Here is an 8,926-nt window from a genome sequence, read left to right as displayed (position 1 = left end):
GATGTAATTGAATCATATTCATAAAGTGCTTAATACAGGGCGTAACACATTCAAGTGCTCCTTAGTTGACCGCAATCATTACCGACCTTGCTCATGAAAATTAGACCTCAGATGGAGGAAAGGCAGTGCCGAGGGTTTCAGATTGTTCGAAACGAGAGAGATTAAAATGATTTAAAATAGAGGCCCAGGAGATGAGGTGAGCATCCCCAGGTGTTCTCCTGCCAACTCCCCCAATGTCTCAGAAGCTGTTTTCAGGTGAAGTCAGCCAGGGAGGAAAGTGGGGGAGTCCGTAGAACCAAGGATTGCAACTTCATCCATGAGGAGGAGGCGTAGCCAGCCAGGCGGGGAAAGGCTGCTGAGCTCATCCGAAGGGTGTTCAAGGTTTTCTGGCCCCATGGTCCTGGGCCATCCCTCCCTGCCCCGGGCCTCATTCCTCAGCTGACAGCCACAACCTTGAGAGAGGCCTGTGAGTCTGATCAGAAATCCCGCCAGGGCCCCGAGCGGGCAGGCATGGGAGGGAGGTATCTAGGGTCACAGAAGACACTATTTGCTGACTGTGGGGTTGGGACAGGTTCCTTGAGAGGAAATTCGGGCACTGTAGGGGAGGAAAACACAGGACAGGGAGGCCCCTACCAAAAGGATTGTGATGATGGAGACCAAAGTATCTGCAAACAGCCCAGCTCTGCAGGGGGTTCCCTGAACACAGCGTTCCTAGGGGCATCTGTGTTATTTTGCCAGGATTACCATAATAAAGTAGCACAGACTGGATGCTCAGAGAAAAGAAATGTCTTCTCCACTAATCTGTAGGTGATGTTAGAATCTGAGATCAAGGTGTTGGCAGGGTTGGTTTCTTCTGAGGCTGAACGAGGGCCTGTTCTGTGCATCTCCCTGGCTTCAGGTGCTTCTGGAAGGATGTGCTGTTCCCTGTCTCGTAGGTGAACACCCCAATCTCTGCCTCCGTGTTCATATGGCATTTTCCCTATGTGTGTCCCTGACCATGTTTCCTCATTTTTTGTTGTTGTTGTTGTTGCTTTTCTTTTTGAGATGGAGTCTTGCTCTGTCGCCCAGACTGGAGTGCAGTGGTGCAATCTCGGCTCACTGCAACCTCCGCCTCCCAGGTTCAAGTGATTCTCCTGCCTCAGCCTCCTGAGTAGTGGGGATTACAGGTGCCCGCCACCACCCCCAGCTAATTTTCATATTTTTAGTAGAGATGGGGTTTCACCATGTTGGCCAGGCTGGTCTCAAACTCCTGACCTCAGGTGATCCACCCGCCTCGGCCTCCCGAAGTATTGGGATTACAGGCGTGAGCCACTGCATTCGGCTGTTTCCTCTTTTTATAACAACACCAGTCCTGTTGGATTGGGAGCCCACCCCACTTCAGTATGATGTCATGTTAACTCATTACATCTGTAACCACCCTATTCCCATATAAGATCCCATTTTGAGGTCCTGGGGCTGAGGACTTCAATATCAATTTGGTGGGGGGGGCGCTACAATGTAAATTTGTAACATTGTCTCTGTCACGGCTTGACCTTCCCCTTGGGGCTCTGCAGGTTGGATGTGCACCACCAAGTTCTCTGGTGCATTAACAACAGCCCAGAAAGACCCGGCCATCTGAAAAATGTCTTCTCTCTCTTTCACCCTGAGGGGCAGCTTTTCATGCTGTCTTTCTTGTTCTTTTCATGCTGACATGGGAGACTTCATCCTCTGCTTTTTAAGGAAGGGCTATTTACCCTCCCCATCATCCCGAATACATGCCCAGGCTGGTTCCAGAGGAAGTGAACCAAGGAGAATTATGAATGTCCTTGAACCTTCGTAATTAGCCAGCTATCAGTATTCCCTGAATATCTGATCCACCCATGCTCTCTGGCCATCACCAGAGTGAGCAAATCCCTGACACATGGATAACAGTTGCTTCCATGGGCTCCCAGCCAAGCTGGAAATTCTTGATTTATGGAATCAAGAATCTCCTTTCTCCACTGGGTGGGGCTAAATGCAGCTGCTTCCCTGACAGAGTCTCCCTGGGACACTAGGCTTATCAGCTTCTTTCCTAAAGCTGCAGGTCTTGACTGTCCTGAGCCCCAGCTCTGCTGTGGTCTTTGCATCTTAAGATCTTATTCAACTCCCCTTTCTGCCTCAGTGGACTGACCCACAGGAAACAGTGGGAGATGCCCCTGCTCTCTTTCCCCAAGGTCTCTTCCCCTCAGTGACACAAGACCTGCTCTATCGACTGGCAGTCCCCACATGGCCATCCCAACCTCCACACTGCCCACTGTGCATGGTCACAGGTCACAAACTGATTGTTTACTTTGGGCAGATCACCTTCACAGTTTCTGCAGAACTGGGTGCTTCTTCCCACAATCAGGAATTCACAGGCAAGGTCAGTTCTAGAGACGCAACTGGGAGAGTAATGTGCATCACAGAGAATCTGGACAAGACAAAGTGGTTTTGCTATAATTCTCCTGGAGCACATTCTGGTGATGTGTCCATCTCCCAGGACAGTCTTAGCGAGTTACATCCAACGCTGTATCAGGACCCACAAGAAAAGGCGTCAGAACTGGCCTGCATGAGTGGCCAGCACGGTCCTGGGAGGAGACCCTGAGATGCCCAGTGACAAGAGAAGTGGGTTCATACGTTGGTAAGTGTATGGAGGAACTGCGAGTGATGTGCTCCTCCAAGTACAGGAGCAGGCGTATTGGTGACCTGTGGTCTCATCTTATCTCAGTTATCTCTTTAGACCAACTCCAAGAAGTCAGCACATAGAGACTTCCGTCTGTCTCTGAGATCATCACAGGGCTTCCCATGTCTTTTCTATTTATACTGCACCATCAGGTTGTGAGTGAATTAGTTTCATCACAGCCTCACCCATCCTAGGTCTGAAAACTAATACATATACTTAGAATATTAATTAAGGAATACTTTCTTATCAATTATGTTTATTAAACTAAAAGATCACAACCCTCTCTTTTTTAATCAGGTGCATTGTCTTCCATGGATTCTGTAGACAGAGGTAGGGACACTTCCTCTGTTCCCTCCATGACAGATAACAAAGGCGCATGTGTCAGCAGTGACATTGGGACATCCAGATGTCTGCTTGGCTCCTTGTGCCAGTCATATCCCCAGAAAAATTTGGGATCAGGATTTTATTTCTAAGAAGGTCAAGGCTGTTGAATTAGGACAGCTGTAACACTAGATACTGAAGTCTTTTAATTTAATAAACATAATTGACATGTGAAGTGGAGTCAAGATTCTTCCCATGAGTCTGGGATGAGGTGGGAGGAGGAGACTCATGGGAAGAAAGGAAGCAGGGCAGGAAGAAGCTGAAGTTTAGGCTCTGCATGGAATCTTGACTCCACTCACTTCTGTCATTGTGTAACCTTTCAATGTTCTCACATCAGTAAACTTGAGGAGAGGTTATGCCGTAAGCGTAGGGCTGAGGAAGGGTTATTATAAATATCTGGTCAAGGTTGTGCCTATAAAACATTCACCAAAGACTCTGAATATATTAAGGTCTCATAAGTAGTTGTTTTGCATAATCTAGTGATACATGGTGGATGGCATTCCTCCTGTGGACAGCAGGAGGCACTGTGGGTGTATGGTTTGGGGACCCTAATAACTCCAAGTCCCCCAGTAGAGCTCACATGCAAAGGGTGTGACTGATGTTTCCTTTCAGGTCCAGTCTTTTGAGTACAATCCACTCTCCACTCCTGACACCAACCCGGCCCTTCTTGTGACCTCGAGAAATGACTACCCTGAAGCCATCAGCCCCAGAGCTCAGCTATGAGCTCAGACAGACATGCTGGGGAATAGAGAATAGATTTGGATTCAATGTTCCTCCCTTCTTGAGCTTCAAGAAGAGGATAAGATAGGAGCTGGTTGTGTCCAGGCTACACTGGGCAGCCACAGTCAGAGCTCTCAGAAGTGCCTCCCATCATGGCCTGTGTCTCCTTCTACCTCCTGCCCTTCATTTTCCCCACAGGTCGGAGCATCCAGGGAATTCAGGGAAACCCTTTCACTGTTATTTCCCCCTAGTACGGGTCCTCAGGGGCATTCAGCATCATTCATGAACTTCTATGTTTCCAGGTCTCTGTGCTCTGTCTGTGCTGACTCAGCCCCCGTCTGCATCTGCCTTGCTGTCAGCCTCGGCCAAGCTCACCTGCACCCTCAGCAGTGAGCACAGCACCTATACCACTGAACGGTATCAACAGAGACCAGGGAGGTCCCCCTCCTCCCAGTGTATAACGAAGGTTAAGAGTGATGGCAGCCACGGCAAGGGGAACAGGATCCCCAATCACTTATTGGGCTCCAGCTCTGGGGCTGAATGCTACTTAATTATCTTCAACCTCCAATCTCAGGATGAGGCCAAATATCACTGTGGAGACAGCCACATGTTTGATGGTGAGGATGGGTGAGCCACAGTGACACAAAGAAGTGAGGCCAAAACATACCCCTCCCCTTCCTCCTCAAGGACTCAGAGTGAGAAGCCCTATGTCCTCTCACTGGCCCTGAGAATGTTGACTCTCCCCCTTGCAAATCTCATCATCCCAAATGTCCTCCCTCAAGACACCCCTAGGCAGAGGCAGATGCAGGCCACGACTGAGGTCATTTTGATAACTCATCATTCTGTTTCAGCACTTTGGGAGACTGAGGCAGGAGTATTGCTTGAGCACAGGAGTTTGAGGCTGTGAGGTATGCATGCATGTGTATATATCGAGACAGAGAGAAAGAAACTTAGAAGAAATTGGTTCATAGGATTGTCATGTCTGACAAGGATAAAAATCTCTTGGGTAGGCTGAAGGCTGGAAATTCAGGTAAGAGTTGATGTTGCAGTCCTGAACCTGAATTCAGCAAGACAGGATTTAAGAAATCCTCAGAGTTTGCTCTGAACACTTTCCTTTTTTTCTTTTCTTTTTTTTCTTTTCTTTTTTTTTTTTTTTGAGACAGAGTCTCACTCTGTCACCCAGGCTGGGTCACAGCAATGAGATTTCAGCTCACTGCAATCGTTGCCTCCCAGCTTCAAGCGATTCTTGTTCCTCATCCTCCCAGGTAGCTGGGATTACAGGTGTGCACCATCACACCCATCTAATTTTTGTATTTTTATTAGAGACCAAGTTTCTCCATGATGACCAGGCTGGTCTTGAACTCCTGGCCTCAAGTGATCCTCCTGCCTCCTTGGCCTCCCAGAGTGCTGGGATTACAGGTGTGAGCCACCAGGCCTGGCCTGCTCTATACACTTTCTACTCATGAATGAGGCCCACCACATTGTGATGAGTAATCTGCTTATACAAAGTCTACTGAGTTAAATGTGAGTCACATCTAGAGAATATCTTCACATAAACTTCTATATTTGTATTGGACAAAATCAACCTGGAACCACATCCTAGTCAATGTGCCACTTAAAATTAACCATCACTTAAGCCAGCATGAAGATAGAAAGGAATCATTTTTTTAAAAAATCAAAAACAGAGACAGAGAAAGGGAAAGAAAAACAAGGAACATATCCATTGATTGTATTTTTTTTGAAAAGTCATTTTTAGAAACTTTTCTAAAAAAAAAATCCAAAAAGACACAGAAATAATCTGTTAGTTAAAGATAGAATAAGTGAATCTCAGAGAGTGGACACAGGTTGGTGGTTGGTGGAGTCCTGTCCATCTCTGGGGGCATTTTCTAGTGTGGGAATGCATGTTCCCAGATATATTAGCAAGATACTCGCAATTTTCTCAAAACGACAGACAAGGATAGTGTGGAAATCCTCCCACCACAAATTGTGAACAGTGTATGATGAAAAAAAAATAGTCATAGAAAAAGATGGCGATGATGATGACAATGACTTAAGTACACAACTAAGGTTTAGTGATAGAAAAATCGGGTGTTCTCAAATTCAACGCAGCTTTTCTTATAGAAAGGGGGCATCAGTCTTAGTTCCCATATATTTAGGAATTGAGGGTCCCCATGAGGGGTCACTGCATTTCTCTGGACTTTCATCTTTATTACAGAAGAGCTACAGCTTACCCTGCAGTCTTCAGTCTGCAATCAAAAACCATGGACCAAAGAATATTTCAGCACAAGACTCCATTATGGGAATTGCACCTCCCCACCTTCCTGAAACCATATACACGACCTTTCTGTGCTGACCTGAGAAAACCACAGTGGATCACACTGGTTCAAAGTGAGGCTGGACTCCTTTGTCCCCACCCTCCCAGGTGGCAGGTCCTGTGGGGTCACCGGGAGGAGAAAAGTTCTCCTGGGCTCGGTCTCGTCCACCAGCAGGGGGCAGCAGAGCTGCAGCCAGGAGCAGCCGGGACAGAGACTGGGGCTGCCCCAGTGGAGCTTAGGGGTAGGCAGCCCTGGGAGGTCTACAAGTGTCCAAGGTTCAGTCCCAGGACTGGAAGTCAAGACAGTCCATCCTATTGCTTCTGGCTACAGTGACTATGTTCTGAGGGTCAGACTCACATAGCATCACCCAGGACACTGACAGAAGCCAGGGCACAATGAGAGCCTCACCTGGGAAATGCAGCTGGAGGTGCCTGGGCCCAGGTGTCAGCCTGGGCAGCTCCCACAGTGCTGGGATTCCCTGGAAGATGCTCCAAGGTCAAGGTGTTCTAGGAGGGGGCCCAGCATGAGAGAATGGGGCTCCCAGGGCTCGAGTCCTTCACCCAGGATGGCCACCTGAGCTTCCTGCCACTCTCAGGGCCTTGCGCCTCCCTCTCCAGCAGTGTCCTGGGGAGGTGAACCCTCTGTCCTGGGCACTTCCGGGGACGCCCGATCCCTCCTCCCTCTGCCTCTCCTTCCAGGTCCAGGCTGACTCTGACTCAGGGGGCAGCCCCTGCACTCAGCGGAGTCTCAGGTGGGTGGGGTGGCACACTCGGGGCCCTGGTTCCTGGATGGGGCATCCCCGGCCTCCTGGAGGAGATGCTTTCCAGAGGGAAGGGGATTCTCACCTGCCTCAGGCCACAGCTCTGACCACGAGGCTGTCCTTGGCTCAGTGACAGAGTCTGCCGCATTGCAGAGACTGGGCACCACCCATCATCCAGAACTCACACTCTGTGCAAAGGCTGTGTCCCTGGGATGTTTGCAGAGACCACTGGGCCTAAAGCTGAATTTCCCATCAATATTTCATGTAAACTTCTAAAAAGCACCAGAAAACCACACTGGACTGAGAACTCCGATGATTTTCTGGTGCCTTTTACAAGTTTACATAAAATAATCATAGAAAAAAATAAATAAATAAATAATGGAAGAGCTGAGAATGGCAATGGCTGGTCTATGTGAGGATGGGGAATGGCCTAGAAGGAGCAGCACCATGGCTGAAATGAGAGCAGATGTCCCGATGACACCACAAGGGTGTGTGGTTGCTTAAATGACCCATCTGCTCCTACTGAAATAATTAACAAGTATCCTGATGACACAGTACATTATTTAGATGAAATGACCAGGATGGGACTAAGCAATTGTGGTGGACCCAGAGAGGAGATGAAGGAGGGGGAATATGGTGGCTCTCTGGTCCACCTGTTGCTGAGTCAGGCATCATCAATGATCTCCCAGCAGGGTCCAACTCAGCCCCATGCCAGGTTCCTAAAAGGCCCGCAGTCCTGCTGAGCATGGCCCAGGACAGACCATAGGTCAGAGAGGTTTGGGACAGTGGTCATATGGCCAGTCCCCAGGAAGGTGACTGTGATCACAGGCCTCAGAGGTCGAGGATAATTTTCTGACCAAAGACCCAACTTCTTCTTCAGTCACCTGTGCTGCCCCCACAGCTAGTTTGAGTGACATCTTTCGATGAGGAGTCCCAGAAGATAGAAATTTGCATGAACAACAAGCACTTACTGCCCCATAGGGCCTGGGAAGGAATAAGAGAAGCCTAGGGAGCCCAGCTGTGCTGTGGGCTCAGGAGGCAGAGCTCTGGGTGTCTCACCATGGCCTGGATTCCTCTCCTACTCCCCCTCCTCACTTTCTGCACAGGTGCTGCTCCTAGGCCCTGACCCAGGCTCAGTCCCCATAGACCCCAAGTTGGCCCTGCCCTGAACCCTGTGCTAAGCCCAGACACAGCCTCAGGGTGGGACCCCTGGGAATGGGCTCTTCATCTTCAAGCCCCCTCTCCTGTTTTCCTTGCAGGCTCTGCAGCCTCCTATGAGCTGACACAGCCACCCTCGGTGTCAGTGTCCCCAGGACAGACGGCCAGGATCACCTGCTCTGGAGATGCATTGCCAAAAAAATATGCTTATTGGTTCCAGCAGAAGCCAGGCCAGTCCCCTGTGCTGATCATCTATGAGGACAGCAAACGGCCCTCTGGGATCCCTGAGAGATTCTCTGGCTCCAGCTCAGGGACAGTGGCCACCTTGACTATCAGTGGGGCCCAGGTGGAGGATGAAGCTGACTACTACTGTTACTCAGCAGACAGCAGTGGTAATCAGCACAGTGACACTGGCAGATGGGGAAGTGAGACACAAACCCCTTCTTCATCTATTTTATCCTCTCCCTCCAGCCCCAGGATGGCTGTGGACCAAGCCATAAGCAGGTCTGGCAGAGTTCACCTGGCTAGGAGATCCCTAAGCTGCCTTTCCCTCCACTTCTCTGGGCAGACTTTACAGGAATGAGCCAGGAGTGGATTTGGGCCTGGCAGGGCCAGACTGTCCTGTGTTTCCTTGCCCATGGTTTGAGTTGTGAATGGAGAGTATGAGTGGAAAGGCAGACATAGCGGGACATCCATGCAGGCATGAAAAGCCCAGAGCCACAGGGGAAACTTTCAGCTCTCAGTTCAATGCAGTTGTTGTTTTAACTGTTGGAAGAAGCATTTCTCCAGTGCAACTAAGACTCTACACTCACAGAGTCTGAGGTTGTTGGGGAGGACATTAAATTTTGCTAATGGATCACTAAGGATGTTTTTGAGTGGAGCCACTACAATTTCTTCCTTGATTCCTGGACT

General features: G+C 49.3%; 2 protein-coding genes across 5 annotated transcripts in view; both read left to right on the top strand.

Annotated features, from left to right (window-relative positions):
* LOC114670549 (immunoglobulin lambda-1 light chain-like) overlaps nt 1-8,926 on the top strand; it is a 349,019-nt gene that overhangs the window by 116,415 nt on the left and 223,678 nt on the right. The gene's annotated exons all lie outside the window — the stretch shown is intronic.
* LOC106996055 (immunoglobulin lambda-1 light chain-like) overlaps nt 1-8,926 on the top strand; it is an 801,838-nt gene that overhangs the window by 587,990 nt on the left and 204,922 nt on the right. The window lies entirely within an intron of this gene.

The sequence above is a fragment of the Macaca mulatta genome, chromosome 10, assembly GCF_049350105.2.
Source record: "Macaca mulatta isolate MMU2019108-1 chromosome 10, T2T-MMU8v2.0, whole genome shotgun sequence".
Taxonomy (NCBI): domain Eukaryota; kingdom Metazoa; phylum Chordata; class Mammalia; order Primates; family Cercopithecidae; genus Macaca; species Macaca mulatta.
The sequence above is the reverse complement of the archived record's forward strand: the minus strand, read 5'-3'. Positions and strand labels throughout refer to the sequence as shown.